The sequence below is a fragment of the Artemia franciscana genome, unplaced genomic scaffold, assembly GCF_032884065.1.
Source record: "Artemia franciscana unplaced genomic scaffold, ASM3288406v1 Scaffold_509, whole genome shotgun sequence".
In the NCBI taxonomy this organism is placed as follows: Eukaryota; Metazoa; Arthropoda; class Branchiopoda; order Anostraca; family Artemiidae; genus Artemia; species Artemia franciscana.
This window is the reverse complement of record NW_027065491.1, coordinates 263,087-286,142: the sequence shown is the minus strand read 5'-3', so window position 1 is coordinate 286,142 and position 23,056 is coordinate 263,087. Positions and strand designations below refer to the sequence as shown.

General features: G+C 34.5%; 1 long non-coding RNA gene across 6 annotated transcripts in view; it reads left to right on the top strand.

Annotated features, from left to right (window-relative positions):
* LOC136043370 (uncharacterized) overlaps window positions 1–18,179 on the top strand; it is a 156,308-nt gene extending 138,129 nt beyond the window's left edge. The window contains exons 7-9 of one of the 6 annotated variants that reach the window (XR_010621596.1): window positions 838–1,072; window positions 11,633–11,811; window positions 17,994–18,179. This is a non-coding gene — a long non-coding RNA (uncharacterized LOC136043370). The other 5 variants (XR_010621593.1, XR_010621594.1, XR_010621597.1 and 2 more) reach the window with 5 other exon arrangements.
* The last annotated feature ends 4,877 nt before the right edge of the window (window positions 18,180–23,056 follow it).

Here is a 23,056-nt window from a genome sequence, read left to right as displayed (position 1 = left end):
ATCTTAATGAACCTTTATATATAGATGAATCTTATGTCTCAGATGCTCCATTTTCAATTCGAATTGGATCCAAGGACATTGGATAGGTGGTTGTAGGGGGGGGGGGACAGAAATCTTGGAAACCAAAAATCTTTGAAAACGCTTAGAGTAGAGAGATCGATATGAAACTTGATGGGAAGAATAAGCACAAGTTATTGATACATGATTGACATAATTGGAACGGATCTTTTCTCTTTTAGGGAGCTGGGGGCTGTTAATTTGGAAAAATCTGAAAAACTGAGGTATTTTTAGATTAAGTACGGGTGACCGGGTCTTAATGAAATTTGATATTTATAAGTAACTCATGTCTCCGAACTTGAAAATTGGTAGGCGTTTCAGAGAGCTGCACAAATTGACTTGATAAAGTCTTTTACCCCAATTCGACCATCTGGGGGGCTGAAAGGAGAGGAAAAATTATAAAAATTATGGTATTTTTAACTTACAAATGGGTGATAGGATCTTAATGAATTTTGATATTTAGAAGGACTCGTGACTCAGAGCTCTTATTTTAAATCCCAACCGGCATTAAGCCTCTGATTTTCCTTTTAAAGCAATCTATTGATTCTTAGAATTTTGCTAGAACTCATACCATATGCTCTGAGCTCTTGGTTTTTATTAGAGTACACTTTTAAATTCTGCCATCTTAATATTGTTTTCATTTCTTCCAAAAGGCTTTCATTAAAATTGTCATCCTTAAAAATACACATAAAACGTTTATAACTAAGTGGAATCGAAACCCAGTTCTTAAATGTGATTTATTTTTATTAACGAAGAGTGCGTTAATGAAACAATTTACAGTGGCTCCAGCACCACTTAGCACCATTCTACAATGGCTCCAGTATTCAATTATATTGGCTATTGGCGCAAAAGTACCTTTGTTATGCTATTATAAACTCTTTCTTGGTCCAGAAAGGCCAAACACAAAAGACCCTGAGGAGATCAATCATCCTGTGCAAGTTGTATCGACCAGGCAAAAGAATCTGCTAAGCCACATAACATCATTGACTTTTCGTTACTTGGTTTTGGACGTAATGTGAGTATTATTTATCCCAGCTAATGTTTTTATTGTTCTTGAAGTCATCTATAAAGTCTTTCAGTACTGACGAGTCAAGTGAATGTAGAGAGAAATGCTCTACTAAGTGTGATTTGGCATCATTTTTAAGTTTTTCTAATATTGCTCCCTCTGGTATTTCATAAGTTTGCTCTTGTCCCTTTTCTTTTTCTAATAAACGACTCTCAAGAGTCTCTTGCAACTCCTCTAGTGTGTACGCTTTGATGTTCCTGTACACCATATTGTTTTCTTTCAACCAAATTAGTGCTTTGTGTATTTTCCTCAAATCAATAAGTGCTGTCCAAACATTTTTATCATAGGTTGGTTGACCTTTGACAAGTATCACAAAGCTGTCAATGTTGAGCAACTTGTCTTGTTGTACATCCGCATTTGCTTGAACATCTACGGGTAGATATATAATTCTTCCCTTAAGAGCCTCTGTTAATTCGTTTGCAGGTCTCTTTGATCCCATGACTTGTCCAAGTCTAACAACAGTTAGACATAGCATGACAAATCTTATCATTGCCAGTTCAAATTTATTCAAATTCTTGATGCAATCTGGAGTTGCTTGGACGTAAAGGTTACTTCCAACAGAACGTACATTTTAGTTATTTGAGAACATTTTTCCTGCACAATATTCACACAGCTTGAATGTTTCCAATAAGTACTCCATCCAGTCAATTGACAGTTGGAAATCATCTCTCTCTCTTTTTTAGGTACATACTCATAAGTCTCTTCTTGAAGAATTTTGGTTATATAATCAAAGCCCTTTCGCTTCGAAAAAGAGCCAAGAACTTTTACCTCATTTGGCAGTTTTAACTGCTCGCAACAATCGCAAGGAACTGATGGGTATTCGTCTCTTATTTCAGCTACTTTCATAAGATTTTTCCCAAGGATATTCATAATTTCCGATTCTTCTGTAGATACCTGAGGACGCATAGGCTCCAGAAACATTGTAAAGTTTTTCATCCTCAGTTTTGAAATTGCAGCTTCTACTATGGATCTTAATTGTGCAATACTACCTTTGCTACTAATTGTTTTCACATATCTAATGAGTCTATATCTTTCTATTGCCTTGTACTAGATTCTAACAAAGTTTGCTAGAACAGGAAAATGTGGCGCCAATGCTCGTAGAGCACGAAGAAAGCTGTAACATCCATTGCGTGGGTGACAATAAATTGAATGTCTCATTTTGTCAGGGTGAATTGACTGGTTTTTGCAATAATTGAATTTATCCAAATACAATTCAACAAGGGAATCTGTTAACGAACTTTCTTGGTTCATTTCGGAAATTGTGCAAAAGAGGATATGACACATTTCAATGTCAATCGGCTCAAATTTGCAGAGATCTTGGTGACATTTCCATTTGAATGGGTGATTTTTGTCTGCCAACCGACTTTTTACAAGAGAATTTTTTTCGGTGGTCCTACTTTCATCAGTATTTTTATTCAAATCCTTTACAATATATCTTTGGCATATATCAATGAGAATTTTGCTTTGTATCTTAGTATTCCATTCTTCATCATCAAACTTGGTAGAAGACTGCGATTCTGACCCTTCAACTAACCTTTCAGAAAAGGAGATACAAAATTAGAAAAGCTGTGCCCAGTTTCATTATCTTGCTTGTTTTGTCGTCACACACAAGCATCTATTACCAACTTCTACAGCTTGATTATTACCATAATCAAAAATATTGCTCTTCCTTCCTCGTCAATTGGAATTGCAGTGTAAAGGTCGTCAGTGTGACCACATCTCAAACAATGGTTGACATCAAAGATTTTATACACTGATTCGAGGTGATAAGCTTCTTTATACACAAAATGCTCCCTGACATTTCCCATTGCAAGGGTGAATTCTCTAACATCAGGGACATAATCTGATTTTGGTAGATGCTCCAAAAATTTTGAGCACTGCTTGTGAATGCTTGCATGTAGCTTTGCTAGTGAATTTGATGATATGTTAATGACTGTCTTAGCTTTTTCTAGCGGTAACTTAAGTTCAATGATTGAATATTTTCTCTTTTTTTGTACATATAAAAGATGGTATTCAACTTTTCTAAATCTGAGTTCATTTTTGCTAGTCCTGGACCTATATGCCCACCGTTGTCTATAATTTCTCACAAAGAATCCGGAATGCTTGTTATTAGCCCAAACCGAATTGTGGTTTGACTGGCTTATGAAGCAGGACATATCTAAAGACTTGGCACTGGTTTGTGATTGGCTCTGACTTTTCTTTACCTTTTTTGAGGATAAATTTTCCTTTTGTTTGGTGTACATCTCATTGTGAGTTCAGGCAGAGTTGAGTGATATGATGATGTTTCCTCATATTTTTTCGTCAACCTGCGGCTTCTGTAAAAATTCTCATAGAATTCGATGACTTTGTTTGATGTTTTTCTCCTCTGTTCCTTGAGTGAAAAATTAATTCCTCTGTATCTTTTCAACATATTGTAAGCAGTAACCTTATCAATTTGATTTCTTTGATACATTTGATCAGTCCTGTATTTGGTTCTTTGTTTCCAAGAAACTGATTTGATGTAATTTCGACGAAACTCTTCATTTTCTCTATATTTTATGTTTCTCCGAATTGATACACACTTGATGGTCTTCAGGCGATAAGTCCCGTCATTTTTATATTTAGCCTTTCTACGTGCTGATGCTGACTTGACGTAATTTTGACGATACTCTTCATTATCTCTATATTTGGTATTTCTCTTGATTGATAAAGACTTGATGGTCTTCAGGCGATAAGTCTCGTCATTTTTATATTTAGCCTTTCTACGTGCTGATACTGACTTGCCGTAATTCTGATGATACTCTTCATTATCTCTATATTTGGTATTTTTCTTGATTGATGCAGACTTGATAGCCCTCAGGCGATAAGTCTAATCATTTTGTAGCTATCCTTCACACGTTCTGATGCTAACTTGATAGTCCTCAGGCGATAAGCCTCATCATTTCTGTATTTGTCCTTCACTTGCTCTGATGGTGAATTGATGCAATTCTGACAATACTCCTCGTCATTGTTATGCCGTTTTAAAACTCGACGTTTGTTTAGAGCTGCTGCTTTCTCATCCTGCTTAAATCTGCTTTTTGCACTCAATTTGAGAACATCCTTCTTTTTCTCATAGTACTCCTTCTTTTTGACAGCAACCTGTTTAGGTCCACTGTCATATCTTTCCTTCTCTCTAAGTTTCTTCTTTCGTTCTTGTGATACCATTGCAATTGCTGTCTAATTCCCTGTTGACTAAGAGAAAGTGTCTTCTTTTTCACAATATTTGTAACCTAAAAAGCCTAAAAAAAAATCCCTGAAAAACTGTAAATAAGAAAAATGATTAGTAAGATTATCCAAACCTACGACTAAAAACCGTCAATATCACTTTAGATGAAGCACCTGTAAAAAAGAAATGAAAAAGAATTTGTATTATTAGAATAAGGTAAAACAAAGAGAAAGGTTTGTATATAATTTAGAAAAGAAAATACCCCCAAAAAAGGAAACATAAGAAGACCTAAGAAATTAAAAAAAAAGTATCCACACAACGTAAAATCTTAAACAGCATACTTGCCAAAAAAATTTTTTAATGAGAACAGAAGAAAAACTAAAACAACTGTCTTACAATAGTTTTGTCTGAAGATAAATATGAAAGTGATTGTCTGTTGTACTTGAACATTTTGTGTATTTAAAACTAATTGAGCTGTCAGTGTACCCAAAGGTGTGCTGACAATGCATATATGATGCTACTCAAATGTGATGTACATGAAATGTTTGATCTTATAAGAATTAAAACATATGGATGTTTTTGTTTATAGTATCACACTGTACTAGCAAAGCCCTATTTTCTTTTACAGTTTTATCGAGTACTATTTAATAATAACCAATAGCTTCACTACAAGCTGACAGTGATTCACCTTCAACAGTAGAAAGGGCAAAAAAATACACTTTGTAAGAAAAGTGTAAACTCCTTAAATACCAGCTAAATTTCTGAATGTAAGCATCTCTAGACTATAATCCAAAGAAAAACTAGCAATAAAAGAATCCTTAGTTGTATATAAGGTTTTGAGTGGTTCCTAAACCCGTGCCTAATCTTTTGCAACCCCAAAAATCTTCAGGGGGAGGGGTAGGGTAGGGTACAGGTTTATTGTTCTAGGAATGCTGTTACAAAGTATAAAACAAAATGATTTCAATTCCCTTTTGGATAGAAATACTTTATATGTGATAAAGAAATAGAACTATCTTTAATAAAAAATTTAGGTTGTCTTATGCTCAAATTAAAATTACAAAGTAGACATTTATTCCTTAAGAAAAAGCATGTATAAGGCAAAAATATTCTATCAAGAATTAGGCTAATAAAAAAAATTCATTATGTTGACAATGCAAATGTACCTTCATTTCTCTAATTTTCTATGTGCCTATGGTTGTTTTTCTTTATTGTGTTTCTACAATGTTGGTGATATATTATTTCATTATATGTAGATTGTTTTATTATAATAACTTGTTTCTAAATCTTCAAGCCTGACTTGGTTGATTTTCTGAACATTATATTGTAACATAATAAAAAATTTGTCAAGAATGGCAAAACTCAATAAATAGTGGGTATAAAGCTATTTAACATATGTTTTGAAGAAGCATAAAAATGTATGGAAGAAAAGTATCTGGATAAATAGAATTCCGGATATCATTTAAATTATCAGATCATTCAAAGGAACTTTAGAACCTAATGGATAGTTGTGCTGTAAATAACTTTTTTTGATTATTTGAAATTGTCTGATAGTCAATTACCATACCAATAGTAATATCAAGAAATTAGTATTAATGGAATACTTCAAATGTAACTACATAACTGGATGACATGATTTCATGCTAAGAACAAATACATAAAAATACAATTTAGTAAAGATTGTAAGCATATTGTCACCTTTCAAAAATGACAATGGTTTGCTCAATCAATTAGAGGCTCTGCAGACTTCAAAATTGTGGTAAGCTTCAACATGAAGAGCAACCTAGAAAAGTTTAAACTATTTTCAATATATATCCCCCCCACACCAAATACAAAGCAACTTTAAGCATTAAAGTTGCATACTACAATAAGTTTGAATATAAGCTGACAATCCAAAAACTATAACTGTAAAATTGGCACTAAAATAAGTGATGAGTACACTCTCCCTTAAAGAAAATGAAGAATTGAATGTTTCTAATATGGAATTGAAGCACACTGGAAGCACCTTTAAAAAATTGTAACTAACATTTTTCTTCATATTATAAAGTAAAAACTGTTTTCTCAACGGTCAATATAATTATACAGTTCAATAGTCAATAGCACTAATTGTAAGCTTATCATTTCTAAACATTGCTGCATATAGCAAGTCACAACATTTTCATTGACAGTCAAATCATATTTGGAGGAGCTTGTTCATTTCCCTGGTTACAGTCCATCATTTATCCTGCCCCCCCACCTCACAAAAAATCTAAAGATTCAAGCCTATATAAAACAAAAATGATTAAGGTAAGCTGTACCAAAATAGCATTATAATTTTAAATTAATAAAGTTTATGAAAATTAAGAAATTTAGCCTGTAATGTACACTGAATCAAATAAAATATTACAACTTTTATATAGCCAAAAATCCAATGTAGGCTATTGTTGCCCTACAGCAGTTATCATCTGCTGTAGATATACAGCAGATATCCCCAAAATGAAAAACATTATGTAGTTTCAATAAGAATTGCAAAAACCATCTTATGCTACAATAATAGAAGGCTTGAACAGTTATAATAGGCTTGTGGTGATAAAATTATAATAGTAATATTGCAAATTATTCTTATTTTGGACAAAATGAGACAATAATCAAAGATTAATATGTAGGCTATAATTGACCATCCAAGTGTTTTCAAGAAAAATCTTCACATCTCTAATTTTGCTCATTTCCCTCCCTAATGGATGGATATTAACCTTTTAGTTAACAAGAAAATTGCTGTTTGTCTACATTTATTTTTGTGCCTAGTCTATGTAGAAAAACTGAAATTAATACATTTTGAAGGAACTTCTACTATGCACAACCCCCTCCCCTTAGTTGAGAATATACATAGGCTAACCAATATTATTTATGTTTTTGTTTCTGTACTGATTCTATTTATGAGTGCACACTTAAAACAAGAATGACACATGGAATATAGTTTTGGATAAATATTTGCATATTTCTGGTTTTGGGGTAAATGTTTTGTGTATATTATGAAGTAAGAATTGTCTTTTTGTTTCTACATGTATCCTTTTCTATAGTCCAAAGTCTTGGCTAATACCAAAGTAAATTATAAAGAGAACTAGCAAAAAAAAATTACCAAGTGTTTTTTTTTTCTCTTCTGGTACAAAGAAATAAATTTACTAGGGGATTCAATTCTAAGCCTTTTTTAGGCCTTCTTTAAAAATGTTACAATTTGTTTCCCATTTTTTAGGTAAGCTACACTGTAGAAAACAGTTAAAACATTAGTTTAAAACTTAGGCAATTATTTCATTGTAGATCTGTTGTGTAAAAGTTGTATAATCCATTTCCATCATTTGATTTAATCAACAATTTATAGCCTAAATCTTTGAAAAATTGCCATGTGTAATTTAAAACAGAAATCTATTCTTGTCAAGGTGCCATAAATGTATTAAAACCAAATTTCTAATCACACTGATTAATATATTTGGACCAAAAAATAAACAAGAAGTGAAGTGATATGTTCAGATAAGCTGTTGCAGAGTGTTAAAAAGATATATACACTTAGCTACACTTGATATCCACACTCTGGACCAACAATTAAATAAGAAAGAAAGTGATATGTTCAGCTAATTTGTTGAACAGTATTCAGTGATGATAGTGATGTAAAAAATGGTGGATGTAAAGTGAAAATAGTTATAATAAAAAATAGAATAACAAAGAACCTAGACACTTTTTGGATATACGTTACTGGAAAAGAAATTACGGTGAAAAATAAATTTACAAAATAATATAGGCTAACCCTCACTTGTAAATAGTTTCCTGATAGTGATGTAACAAATAATGGATGCAAGGTGAAATAGTTAATAGCCTAACAAAAAATAGAATAATAAAGAACCTAGACACTTTTGGACATATATCACTGGAACTGAAATTACTGTTATAGCCTAATAAAAATAGAATAACCTGGATATACATCACTGGAAAAGAAATTATTGGAAAAGTCGAATTTAGATTATAATAAAACCCTCACCTGTGAATAATTTCCTAAATCTGGATAATTTCTCTTGTTTGTTGTTGTTGTTAATGTGGTGAAGAGGGCGCTGCTACATTAAAAGTGAAATTTCCTAAAGTGCCAGTGTTGCGACGTGTAAAAGATACCAACCAGTCAAAATGGCACCAAAAAAGAGACAACGTGAGAGCCCCGTAAAGGGACAGGATAAGTGCCAAGGATGCACAAAAAACCTGGATGAGAATTCACAAGCCGTCAATTGTGACATTGCCCCAATTGGTTCTGTATTGAGTGCCTAGGATTAAGCGATGAACAGTATGTCCTGCTAGGGAAAATGAATCGCACTATGAAATGCGAATGGACCTTTCCCGGTGCATCTTAAATAAACTTGTGCGCGACGCCGACACCCTAACCAAAGCTATTGAATCTTTCAAAACAGAAGTACGTGAGGACATTGGTAGCATATCATCTAATGCATACAAGGGCCTCAAAGAGATTCGAGAGATTCGTTAACGAGGTAAAAGCGATTGTTGACTCTGCAATCACTGCACAAGTGACAGGGCTTGCACCAAATGCACTAGATGAACACATACGCCGCACAGTCAGAAGCAAGCAAGATCCAAGAAAGTGATGAAAACTTCCTTGCCAAATATTTCCAGGATATCTACAAAATAGCAACCAAAATTTTCACTGTGAAGAGACTACCAGCCTCGTCCGCCACGACTGAACAACCACTGCGATACCCACCAGTCTTATTCACGGTAGCCAGCTTTACTGAAAATAAACTTATCCTGGATGTCTCCTACCAGCGCAAAGACACAATTCGATTCTATGGCGACAGCTCCAAAGAAGAACGCAACGCCAGAAAAACCCTGTTGGAGGAGATGAAGAAGAGACAGGCAAACGGAGAAACAGACCTAGTGATCAGAAAAGGAGAAATCACAAAAAAAGGGCAAACTCGAGCAATTTCGATGGTGGGCTGCTCGAGCATGGAAAAGTAATACCGTCTTAGAGGTACCTTTTCCCGTGTCAGTCCCCCTGTAAATAGTCTATGTGTGAATGATAATAATTATGTAACAGTAAACGTGTGTGAAAGTAAAAATAGTAAATTAACAGTTACGTCCCCATGCCCCTCTGCATTGTCCCTCAATAGCAGCTCCGTGTACCTCAGCTGTAACTCACCTACTTCAACCATCAGTGAGAACAATAGTGTGCATAGCCAAAAGTTACCTAGACACACCCGAAAACTTATAAACATTATGACAGCTAACGTTGATGTTATCACCAATAAGATGCCAAAACTGGCAACAGTGCTCAAATTAAGTCAGATAGATTTTGCAACTCTGACAGAAATTAGCCCTAAAAATTCCAGATTTCAACTGACAGAAGACTCCATCTGCCCCATTGGATAAAACATCTTCAGCAATATGTCCGATCCAAACGGCAGAAGAGGAGTTGCTGTTCTAGCTTCCAAGGAATTCCAGGTAAGAAAAATTTCTGTCCCGAATTCTTACTAACCTTGGGTTGAAGCCACTTGGGTATCCCTGTCCCTACCTAACGAAATGTTTGTCCTAAGCTCAATTTACAGGAACCCCAGTAGTCCATGTCAGCTGTCCTCTCAAAGAGCAATTGCTGAAATGACGCAATTCATACTATGCAACTTCCCAAAGGCAACTTTGTTCATGACAGGGGACTTCAACCTCCCATGCGTGTTCTGGATAGATGGCGAGGATGTGACCAGGTCAAGCCTTGAGCAAAACCCACTAATCCAAGTACTTGCTGATAATGTTGCGTACCAAACAGTAACTGTGCCCACAAGAATTTGTCCGGGACAAAATCCTTCAACACTTGACCTAGTCATAACTAATGATCCAGAAAAGGTGATCGGGACACTGACTTTCAGTCCGATTGGCTCAAGTGACCACATGCCAGTCCTCTCACCTATACAACTCAACTCCAAATCATCAAAATATACTAAGCAATCCTTTACTAATTTCAAGATGATGGTGGAAGAGCTGATAGATGCCAATCTTGAAATTCTGATCTCAGATGACGTGGAAGCTTCATGGCTAATCCTAAAAAATACCCTACTAGAGAGCCTAGCCAAACATACCAGCGTGACATGGAAAAAGAAACAAAAAACTCTAGCTTTCCTCACCCCAAAAATCAAGAAACTATGCGATAGGAAGAAAAAACTTTGGGAGAAGTTTGTGAAACAAAAACAACAACAGTATACGAAAAGTACAAAATTGCCAGGAATCTCCTCAGAAAAGAAACGCGGAAACTCACTGTAAACTACGAAGAACATCTGGCCAAAAATGTCAAGGAAAACCCTAAGTTATTCTGGAAACATATCTCCCTACGTAAACCAGGCTGACACTCAGTACCGGACCTGGAGAATAACAGCTCAGTCTCTTCCTGCGCATCCGAAAAATATAGCCTATTACAACCAGGCAGACAAACAGTACCAGACCTGGAGAATAACAGCTCAGTCTTTTCCTGCGCCTCCGAATAAAATAGCCTACTGGGTCCACGAGGGAAAGAATGGTCAGTGGGAGGGAGAATTTTTCCGTTGTGCTACGAGCCGGATTTTCCAGAATTAAAAACAAATATCAGAAATTACAATATCAGAAATTACAAACATAAATCATTACGTAAATGCAGAAATTATACCTTCATCAACATTACAATCTTTTCACTAATGTTTGAATTGTATCCCGTTTCATTAATAACGACTTCCAAAACACAAGGGTCACTTAGTTAGAACATTAAAAAGTTTTTTATTACTAGTAAATAGCAATTCATCGTGAAGAGGGAGGTGTTTAGAAGTGTTTACTGGTGTTTTAGAGGTTTTAGAAGAGTGAATTTTTTAGGAGAGGGGGAAACACCCTTTATATACCAGAAAAGGATAAGGCTGTGGAACTTATCCCATCGGTTTCAGCACGTTCTTTTATTGTACTAAAACAAAAACAGTTATCATATGGAATTTTAACATAAAATAATACAAAAAAAAAATTAAATAAAAAGTTATATTTCATTCTTAGTGTAGATGGCGATGGCGGAGCATTTCATTTCTTTTTACCGTGGCAGCAGTAACATTACTTGCAAAAAAATTGATTAGGTTATTGTGCGCCCATACTGTTTTTCTTTTAATTGGTTTCCAGGCTTTTAGAAGCTTTTCCTGTTGATTAACATTTGTGAACTGGTACTTTTTGAGACTTGTCTTTGTTCTTAACTTGTTTTACTTTGTTTAAAAATCAGTGTTTACAAAGCATCAGTGTAGCCTACCCCACAAAACATCTTTGTTTTGTTACATTTTGTGAATATCTCTGTTTAGTGACATTTTGCTGAGACAATCCTGAAGTACTCCTGAGCTAATCCTGATTTTTCATAATCGGACTTAGATTGCACAACAACAATAAAAATGGAATTTTTACCAGCATTGTAGGCAGTGGCTACTGTTTTGTGGTCTACTTGATCGACAATGAGAAAGAAGCCAAGGGAATCATGATTATAGTAAGCTTTTTGATATATTTATTGCTGCTTTTTTTTCCTGATGAGTACAAATTTAGTCGAGATGTCGACGAATATTTGAATCTGCTGTGACGACATTTTGTCTTATTTTGGTAATTTTTCTTAATATAAAAAAAAGTTCAACCAGAATCCGTTCAATTTAAGCTATAACAAACCTGTAAGAAAACTTTTCTTTACGAGCTTATTTTTGCCTTTGCATAGTGAATATTGACTCTTAAACAGGTACGCTTTTCTATTTTGAGTAGCTAGTAATTATTATCAAAATAACGGAAACAGCATAAGTCCAGCTACAGATTAAAAAAGAAATAAGTGAAATGTCAATAGAGCTTAAAAAACCTGATCCTCTGTGCAAAAAGGTACAATAATTATATGTGGAATTTTCTTCAATCTCGGCATCTCTGAACAAGAAAATTTTCGAAGTGGAAAAAGGTCTGAAAATTCAGTTGCGGAAGTTCGTGAGCTAAAAATGGAAGTTGCAAATAATAAAAAAAATAATGGATCGATTTCAGGCGGATCAAAAAGGGTGTAATGTGATACTCTACAATTTTGACCCAAAGATAAGAGGTTCTGCTATAAAAAGAGGCATTTTTAGATTCTTAAATGAAATTGTAAGACACATCCCGTTAATGCAGACAGATATCAAAGATGTTAGATGTTTTTCGTTTACCGGCAGACCAGTCGTAATTAAATTAGTGTCGATGGAATTAAAAAAAAAATCTCTATTTGCTTCAGCGGCACTTTTCAGAAGGTTTTATTTGTCATTAGCCCCAGACTACACTTCTTCAGATATATTGGCGCGCAGTAAGTTGATACCAATTTTTGAAGACACTCGTATGGAAGGACATTTGCACGCAAAACTGAGGGGTGTGAGACTTTGTAGGGGATGAGATTTTTGCATGTGATAGTAAACTTGGTAAAGGGAAAGAAATCGATCGATAACAGCGAAAGGTTTTAGCATTAGAGGAAGTGAGAACCCACGGTAATCAGAATTTAGACTTAAATCGTAATATGCAGAGGTGCAATGAAGTAATAGACAATATAAATTTACTGAATAAAGAAGGATCAAGGTCAGTCAAGCATGGGACAGCTATTGAAGATCAGACAGAAACGTGTATGCGTGATGAGATGGCTAGCTCCCACAATGTTATTCATGAACCTGGGACATTTTGCGCGTGAAAGAAGCGGATCGTCAATTTCTGATACTAGTGGTCAGAGTTTTGGAAGTGCTGCTTCTGTATTTAGTGTAGGAGAGGGGGCTATTAAAATCTATTAGAGCCAACTACCTTAGCCGGTTGTGAGAGTTGGGATGTTGTTTGCCTTGTTGAGACGTGGAATTCTCTGGATCATTTTTCGTCATGTGAAGATTTTGATGTTTTTGAGTGTAGGAAAAAAGTTTTAGGCAAATGGTAGATACTATGGAGGAGTTTCGGTGCTTGTAAGGAAGGGTGTATTTAATTTATCTCGTAGGATAGAAGGCGTGTCTGAAAATTCATTATGGTTAATAATATCAGTTAAAATGTCAACCCCAACGGTAACAAAACAATGACGAAAACATACACTAGAATATGGGAACAATATGAATACAAAACGTACGAACATTTTCTGGGCATATTCACAGCCAAAAGAAAAAAGATAATGCAACCCACTGTTGAAATTGATTCGAAAACAGTTCTTGCGACTGACTTAACCAATGACAAACAAACATGGTCTGAAAGACAGAAAGATGGTGAAACTGGAAACACAGGTGAGTAAAATTATATTAAAAATAAAATCGAATATACAATCCTTCCTGAAAGCAGTCTTTTCTCTACACTTATAGGAATACACTCTTTAGCTTAAAGAAAAAAGAAGACTCAATACATATAAGAGAAAGAAATATTCTTAGAATGGTTGATTTAACTGAAAACGATATCTTTCATGCAGCAACAGAAGAAAAAGCTCTCTAATTTAAGAGCTCATTGTACAGCTCTGCTGATTAGCAAAAACTTCAACAGCCATGTTACAACTGAAATAAATTTGGCAAATAAATCAATGCATGCTTACAAAATTAAACAACATTCTCTGTGAGATGATTTGAAAAATACATGAACAGATTTAGGTTAGCTCATGGTCAAATAAGTCAGTTTAACAGAGGCCATATTAAATTAGAGTCGACAAATCCAGATTTAAACTTTTACCAGATCAGAAGACTTTTGTCTCAGAGTAAGAAAGAAATTACAAGAATGAGCATCAAATCAGTGTTTAACCTTGCAAATATTCTTTCAGCCATTTTTGGGAATCATGGAGGAATTATTACTTGGAACTGAAGGATTTGTAGACTTATTAACTACAGAACAGACAATGAATATTGACAAAGAATATCAAGATTACTTGTTACTTAGAACAAATTTCAACAGAACAAATGAGTTAAGTAACAAAATTAAAATTTTCATCAAAAGTGTTAAAACGAGCTTTTAAGGCTATAGAATTGGAAAAAGCCAGGACAAAAACGCAGAACAGATGTATCAAGAACATACTACAGAGTTGATAAGGAATCATATCAAACTTGCAAAACAAATATATCAAGTATATAATGACTTTCTTTTTTTATTTATACCTTTTCCATCTATTTTAAATTTTCATTTAACAACACTGGAATAACGGATCAAACAGATTGGTGTTCAATCTTCTAATTTGATGAATGCTTATACTTCTGTTTCTTTGGCAAATAGTGATATAAGCACAAGGTTACAACGTCATAAAGTTCTCCAGCTGCTTTCTCAGTTGAAAACTGTAATTTTTGATTCTTCTAGCCAACTAGGAGCCCAAAACATACCGGAGCTTGATTCGCAGACGTCACTTGTTGATTTAAAGATTGATTTTGCAAAAAAGCCATCAAAATTAATTCTGAGATTACTGATATCCGGTTCACAATCGATGAAATTCAAAGACATACTGAAATCCTACGAAAACTTGTTAGCGTATGTTTCCGTATGATTCGTTGTGTATGTTGCTTATTTGCCTCTGAATAATAGTTCTTACAGCCGTGAATATACTACAAGCCTTTGCGAATTTTGTAACGAATCTGATCGAGTATCCTTCACATGGGAGTTACGAGTTCATAAATACGAAAGTTAAGGTGGTTTGAAACCTAAGAGTGTAAGTCGTTAATTCTATGCCTTATGATAGATTTTGGTCTGAATATGATTACCTGATAAAATACATTTTTGGATCCAAAATGAAATGCACACCTCATGACAAGTAAATAAAAGAATAAGTGTTTCGGTAATTTTATGAATTCGAAGATTACTAATAAAAAATGACCCATAGAATTTCATTTAAGAAAGTTTTCGAAGTTTAATTACTTAGTAATTTTTGCGAAGGCTGATCTTCAAAATTATGGAGGGAGAACACCTTCAAATATTTTGGAGTAATACCCTTCAAATATTTTGAATAAAGAACTCCTTCAGATCTTTTGGAGGGAGGACCCCTCAAAGACTGAAAGCAGAAACCTTATTCGGTAAATGTGATTATTTTTCATCAATTGCTCGGAGTAAAAGTCGTTTTCAGGACTGAAAAATTACCATTCTACTCTTTGGGATGCATAAGGCATGTTAGTCTTACTTTTTCTGAAATTTCTGTTCTTTTTAGCTTTAACGCGATAATTTATTTTAATACTATACTATCCTTAGATATACCACTGTTTAAAGGCCTTTTTTCTAAATTACCTCACCCTGTGCCTACTCTTTTGCTAGGTTGAGCTGCTGGAGCTGAATGTCGAATGATGTGGTTTCTAATGTTTATGTTTTTCAAGAGGAAATGGTGTCGAAGATACAATTTTAGCTGTCTACAGAGTTTTGAAGTCTCTGTGGATTTTTAATTAAATAAAAAAAATTCACAATTTAAAATTCAACAATTAGCCATCCAGGTAGCTTCTCAAGAAGGTATTTTAACAACTTTAATCGCAGGGCGCTCTCTTTAGATACTAACCTTATTGATTTATGCTGATAGAATATATTTTGCCTGTTCCGTATTGCATGTGTAGAAATTTTGTTGTGTTCTTATTAATGTTATGTTGTCCTAAAGTACAAAATGTCAAATTTCATTAAGATCCGATCATTCGTTCGTAACTTAAAGATACCTCATGTTTTCTAATTTTTCCTAGTTAACCTTCCCTCCACTACCCCCCCCCCCCCCGATGGTCGAATCGGGGAAGCAACTATTTCTAATTTAATCTGGTCTGGTTCCTAATACGGCTGCCAACTTTTATTTTCCTAGCTTATCTTGAAGTGCACGAACTAATAAAACTGGGTACCGACAGACCATCCGACAGACGGCCAGAAATTACGATTGCTATATGGCACTAGGCCGACGAGCAAGTGCCACAAAAGGGAATGAATGTGAAATTAAAATTTCTTAATGGACAACGTAATTCCAATAAAATATTATTTTCGAAAAATATAATTCATTTTTCGGCCCCAATCATTACCATTATGTCAAGCTAATCTTGTCTCTTCTACAATTAACTATGATCAAATAGCCCATAACACAATTGGCAATAATTATCTTCAAAAATTAATTGCTTAAAATCACTTATCAAAAACTCGTAAAAATTAGCCGTGTCTAAGCTTAAATTAATAATAACATTAATTCTAGAAGGAAAATCACAAGGCTGTGTCCAACAGTTCTGACGATATTTTTCGTTGTTTATGCAACAGCTCAAGATGTCTTAAAGCATGGAATCATATTTAAGCCATAAATAAGAAAAATAAAAGGATGAAAAAAGGAATTTTACCTTTGATTTTTAAATATAGGCTAATACGTCACATGATACTCTAAAAGTAAAAATTACGTTTGTTATACAAATTGTATATACATATAAGGTTGTACATTAATGAGCATATAAAGTTGTACCATGAGCCATAACTATGTTCTTTACCTCATCCGGTAAAGAGAGGGAAGTCATATTTTTAACATGTGCATTTTTTTCTTTACTTTTTTTGAGTTGACCACATATATACTCAACGAAAAAAATTTCCAGTCCTCTTTCCTTTTTCAGATCACAATCGTATATTCATCTGTTGAGTTCCTGCCTTTTTCGAGTTCCTTGTATCCTATGCACTTATAACGATGGCCTATTTCTAGTTTTGTGATACTGCTGATGAAACAAACATTCGAAAAAGCAATACAATTAATTGAGCATACGCATCGTTCTTTTCATAAAGTAGTTCCCTGTATTCTTGCGCTTATTTGTGTACCAGTTTTGTGATGCTGTTGATGAAACAAGCATTCGAAGATGCAATACAATTATTTGAGTGTTCTTCTATATTCAAAGAAGGTGTTCTTCTATATTCGCTACCAGCCAATCAAAATGCTTGGAAGATAATCATGAAATTAGACCCTAAACCATTCGAAACATTATTTAAGTAAGTCATTAGACTAGAGAAAAATACTAACGAACTTAAGGAATCCATATTTCAATTTTTGAGATTGGATAAAGTCTACATTCAGTAGGAACTTAATTGGAAAGAAATCCCGCTACCTATGATCCCAAAACTTGTCAACATTTATAACTGATTATTTCGATAAAGATGGACTAATTTAATATGGCACTAGGAACAGATACAAGAGAAAACAAAAGTAAAAGGTGTATAAAGGATATAGAGAATTCTCCAGGCGAATATGCTTTCCCACAATCTACTAAAAGCCCCGTAAACCCATTACCCTTCTGGGCTTTATCCTAATTTGGGAATAAGGATTTTAGTGATATTCAAGTGTCCTATTTCCGTTTTTGTAAATATCTCACTCGAATAGAGATATTCGAGTGGCCTATTTTAGTTTTTTTAAATATCTTCCCTATCTTACTCTTTGGTATAGGAATCGGAAAATAACAAGCATGCGGGACCCACTATACTTTGATCGCCCCCCCCCCCTAATATCCAAATATATAGCCTAAATTCGTTTCTAAAGTATTTTATTTTAATTCTTACTATGGTATATTTCATTAGGGTGAGCGTCAGAGAAACAGGTTCTACTTAGATGAAGAATATTAGGTCGGGGCTAAAAAATACAAGTACCAATTTTTTTTCTTTTTTTCTTAGTAAAAATATGGAAAAACAGGAGTTTCAAATCTAGGACGGGATTATTATTTAAAAATCATTTTTAAATGTTTCTTTCCTTTGCAGGTTGGAGCATGTTGTGTCCAGCTGATCGACGCATGTGGTAGATGTTGTGGTCGTTTTGGTAATTGCTTGGCACAGCAAACTGCGGACATTAGTACGTCAGCACCTCTGGATTTTCGAGTAAATGTTAAGATAAACAAGTAGTAGTTTTTTATATATGATTTTACATTCAATACATTATATAATTTGCTCTTCTTTTAAATGACGCGAAGGAGCTCCTACTTCGCATTTCTTCTGGGAACAGGTTCCGTGACCTTGCACAATTTATACTAGGATCAAAATCCGATCGTACACTCGAGTTGAAGTATATTTGCAGTTTTGATAACAAGTTTTACCCTCCGAATAATACTGACAAGCTGACAGATTTACACGAAAAGCTTTAGGGAGTTGCTTATCGGTGTTTGTTGCCTCACTGTGGTTTTATTCGTTTGTTTTATTAGTTTCATTTATTTAATGTTATTATTGTTTAATTGTTATTGCTAACAATTATGTGTATTGGAAGTTACCAATTCCAAACGAACACAAACCGAATCAACTAAATCAGAAGTTGGAACAACAACAATAATAGAAACAGTATTTGAAACAAAGACAGAACTATTTGAAAGTAACCCTACAATCCCACCCAAAAAGAACACAACGACGAACGAAATCAAAACTTCTATCCCAACAACCACTTAAAAATCTGATAAGCAAACCGAAGAATTGAAATCTTTAGTATTGGAAACTACCAAAAATATGGTCCCCGACCAAATTGAAATCAATCATGAAACATCACGAAGTGCTGACAAAATAACCCACCAAGTACCAGCGAATATTAAATGATAGATACGGAACAGATTTGCAACAATAACAAAAACAACATCCTTTGGAGAAATCCATACAAAATGAAAAGCAAAACCCCAACAGTCTATAGTGATTATGGCATTCATGCTACTGAAAGAGGAAAAGGATCTTCCCATGACGAATACTTTCACAAAGAGATTTTGACAATAGATAATAGAAAAACATGCGCATGACTATCCAGAACCAATGAGCCGAGTTACTATAGGTCGAAATTTGTTTTTTAATTAGGTTTTAGCTATTGTTAACAAGAAAAGCCTGTTCTAACAGAAGCAAGACATTGGTCAGAAAATATAAAGCCGTCTTCAATTTCAGTTTGAATTTGCCAATTTACCAGTTTAATGCCAGACTCTCAATTACACTTTTTACATAGAAGGCTAGAAAATCTACAGCTGAAATCTGACATTTAACTTTCTCCTAAAGTCTTGATATTTGAGAAAAATTTCGAGCAGCTTAAGATTAATGTACTTTTAGACATAATCAGGAAACGGAGCGACAATGCAGATCATTTAGAACCCATTCTTGTAACAGACATAATACGGAACTCCAAACAATGAAATCAGTTCATCTTGGAACCCTGACAAAACTTCTATCAGTTTCGCCATCATCTATTGGAGGGTTTCTTTTTAAACCATACTTATTGAAAATGTTACACTCATTTTTGTTAAAATTAGTGCAGAAAATCTTTCTTTCTTTCGGTTGTTAATGTAGATTAGCAATGTTTGAGCACTTAATAATGATAGATGGTAATAAGCTTACCTAAGCTATGGATGTCAGGTGACTGATTTTTTCTAACGATAATTTCGACAGGACCTGTGCCTGTCATCATCAGGTTAAATTGAAATTTCTTGCCAGAAAGTTAAATCGCTAAATAAAAAAAAAACTAAAAACACTGAACAACACTAATGATGAGCCAAACCTGGAATTATTGTTGTGCCATGGCCCGAATTTTGGTAAGAGGCATTGATGGCTGCTGTCATAGTAGATCTTAAAGAGGTTGGGCCTATAGGAAGGGGGTGGAGTTTTTTGTGAATCTTCAATTTATGGGTGACGGTTTCCCAAATTTCGCAAATGTGAAACTCACCATTGTCTTTATTGATGGCTGGTTTATTTTTAGCAAATTCCAAAGCGTCTCTGATTTTCTGCTTTAAGAGTTGTGGGACAATAGCAATAAGTTGGGCTTGGTCAAACTTAATGGAGTGGGAAGGGTTTTCAAAGATATGATGGGCCAATACAGAGAAATTATTTCCTCCTATAGCTTTGTCTTTTTAAGGCAGGCATCAATGGAGTCAGCATGTTCTTTTCAGGAAGCTTGACTTTAAGGTGTTTTTTTCCCTCTGGAAGGACTATCTCCTCCTTCTTGAACAAATGCAAGGACAAGATCACTTCAGATCAACCAGGGGTATATGAGATTCCTTGTAGCTGTGGTGATAGCTATATAGGTCGTACCATGAGACCTCTATATCACCGATTAAAAGAACATTTACCATCTATCATTATTATGCATAAAAGTCAGGTGATTTTGTCTGTGAAGAAAAAATAAATAAAATATCCAACTAGTTTCTCCCTTTTGTTTTTATTACAGTGTCTTTTTCTGACTTGTATTTGTTTCAAGTTTAGTTTGACCGATTTTCTTCTTTAAGACTTTTTAATTAGCTTATTATAGTTTATTTATTGACTCATAATAAAAATTGTGGGTTCCATCCAGTCCAATTTTGCCTAAGACCAAATTTACCATTAAAGTGGTATAAAACAAAATACAATTCCTTAAAAATATGTGCCTCTTCAGTTGAAACAAAAAGGAATACCAGATCCACGAGACAAGACATACTAGAAGACGAAACTGACAAATACAACTGCAGCAAACTAGTAGTTTGCATGAACCTCAGATTGTAAAAAAATAAAACTAGGCTTTCTAATATTTTTCAAAGTTAGTTCTAGTGTCAAATATTTACAAAATACTAACAGCTCACCACAGCACCAAGTCGCCAGAGACCGACACAGCCTCTGGACAGTATAGGACAGTGTGGTTTTCCATAAGAAAAAGGTTATAAGAACGAGAAAGGAAATTACAAAGACACTAGCCTGATTTCTGTAGGAAGAAAAATACTTTGTAATATGAAGACGTTGTAGATAAAATCTTAAGAAAACGGCTGCATCTAAAAAGCGGATTATATATGACTGAAATTGTGAAATACCTAATCCAGCATTCAATTAGTTTGACTTGTGAAATATAAATCCTGCAGAACTTGTCGAGAGGCTAATTTTCTTCGGATTTTGCTGATAAGTTTTTGAATACAGATGAATTTGAAAAGATTTGATTTGGATCATTTGAATGCAGCAATTAGGGATGCCGGAGTATGGTGGAAAAAATTGACAGGCTCACACGCTCCACCGGGCCCTCTCCACAAGGGTGTCTTCCACCGCATAACGTGGTCCTGTCCACTAAAGGTAAGTAAACTTTCGATTTGTTACATTATTACTTTCATTATTGTACAGTTTCAGAAGGGAGATTTAGAAGTAGCTCAGTTAAACGGATACCCCCTCTGGCCAGTTCGGATTCTTAGCATCACAAACCGAGAAAAGTCTACACCAAAATTCGTTGCATTTTGCTACAGATCTCATGACTTTCAGAATGTGGTGGAAGCAAATCTTCTGTCTTATGATACCAAACGCTTGAAAACTTTGGAAAGTACAACTAAGGGTGTCAATCATGCTTATCGAGAGTGTGCATCCTCCCCTGATATTTATTTCCAGTTTCATAAAAAGTAAGTTACAAATAGCCCAGGTACTGATTTAACTGCCTCGAGCAAAACTTCTGAGACTAGAAATCAGCTTACTTTAGCACAAAATGAAGTAGCAAAGCTTAAGGCTGACCGAGCTAAAGAAATTAACAAAAAAGTTCAGAAAAAAGTTACTTCCATGGGAGGAGCAGAAAGTTCATCACAGTAAGCCACTCTAAACCCAGAACTGATTGTTTCAGAAATTAATGATTCGATCTTTCTAGAATACAACGGATATTTTGAGAAAGTTTAAAAATTGTTTTCATCTCTGAATAGCCAGATTCAGTCAATAGAGCTTCGAGTTGCTACTATTGAGGAAAAGCTTGACGATTACGAACAGGAGTGTTTGCTTGATTCTTTGTTTTTATTTTTATTTTTTTAGTGAAACAGGACTTCGGAGCTGACCTGGGTACTACTGTTCTGGATGTAGCAAAGAAAATGGCTATAAATTTTCAGAAGGAACAGGTGTTGTCGGTGAACCGCTTTAGACTAACGAACTCGACGGCGAATATCCAAACACCTACGCCTATTGCGACAGTTCTAGATAAATTCGTGACTAAAAATATGGCGTATACTGTTTTCAAATCAAAAATTTTAAAGTTAAAATTTTTAAGTCGATAAAAAAATGTTTCGTGATGATGGCAGGAGAGCTAAATTATATTAACCTGAAAAACCATTTGTATCCAACTACATATTTCTAATTTTCGTCTTCCTAGTTACCATTGTTCTATCGAATTTTCGCATTACATTGGCCATCAGCAACACCCAAATAATTAGAAAAGAGGCCGAAATAGTAAGCTGTGCTAATCAAATCGAAATGATTTACTACTATGAATCAATGTTCTACGACACTCGTCAGTGTTCTACAGCAGACCGATCACTAATTGATGCAATATTTTACCGAATAAGACAATTCTTTAAGGTTGACAAAATGCTACTGTTAAAATGTACTAACAAAGAATTATCAAGTGTATCCAAACTATAACCAAGAGTCAACGTCGATAAAAGATAAGTGTATTTGCCACGCAAACTACAGGATCGACAAGGATATCGTGTGTGAAGCTTCGGAAATAGGTAAGAAAGAGACCAGTTTAGCTTAGGTTAAATTAATGAAGTTGGAATATACACAAACTGGAGATATTTCCTAAACTTTACCTTTTCCTATAACATTCCAATATAATAGCCAAAAAAAGTATAACAGTATCCACGCTACATATAAACAGCGAATAGAGAGAAGAAAATGTTCAGAAATTAACTGAGCAGCCAAACCTGTCAAGTAGCCAAATGTAAGTAAAGCTACCAAAAAGAAATTATAGTAAGTATAGTAGCAAAAAGAGAGTATAACAGTATCCATGCAAAAAAAAATACACAGCGTCAATAGAGAAAAACTGTTCAGAAATTAGCAGAGTAGCCAAATTTGTCAAGCAGCCAAATGTAAGTGTA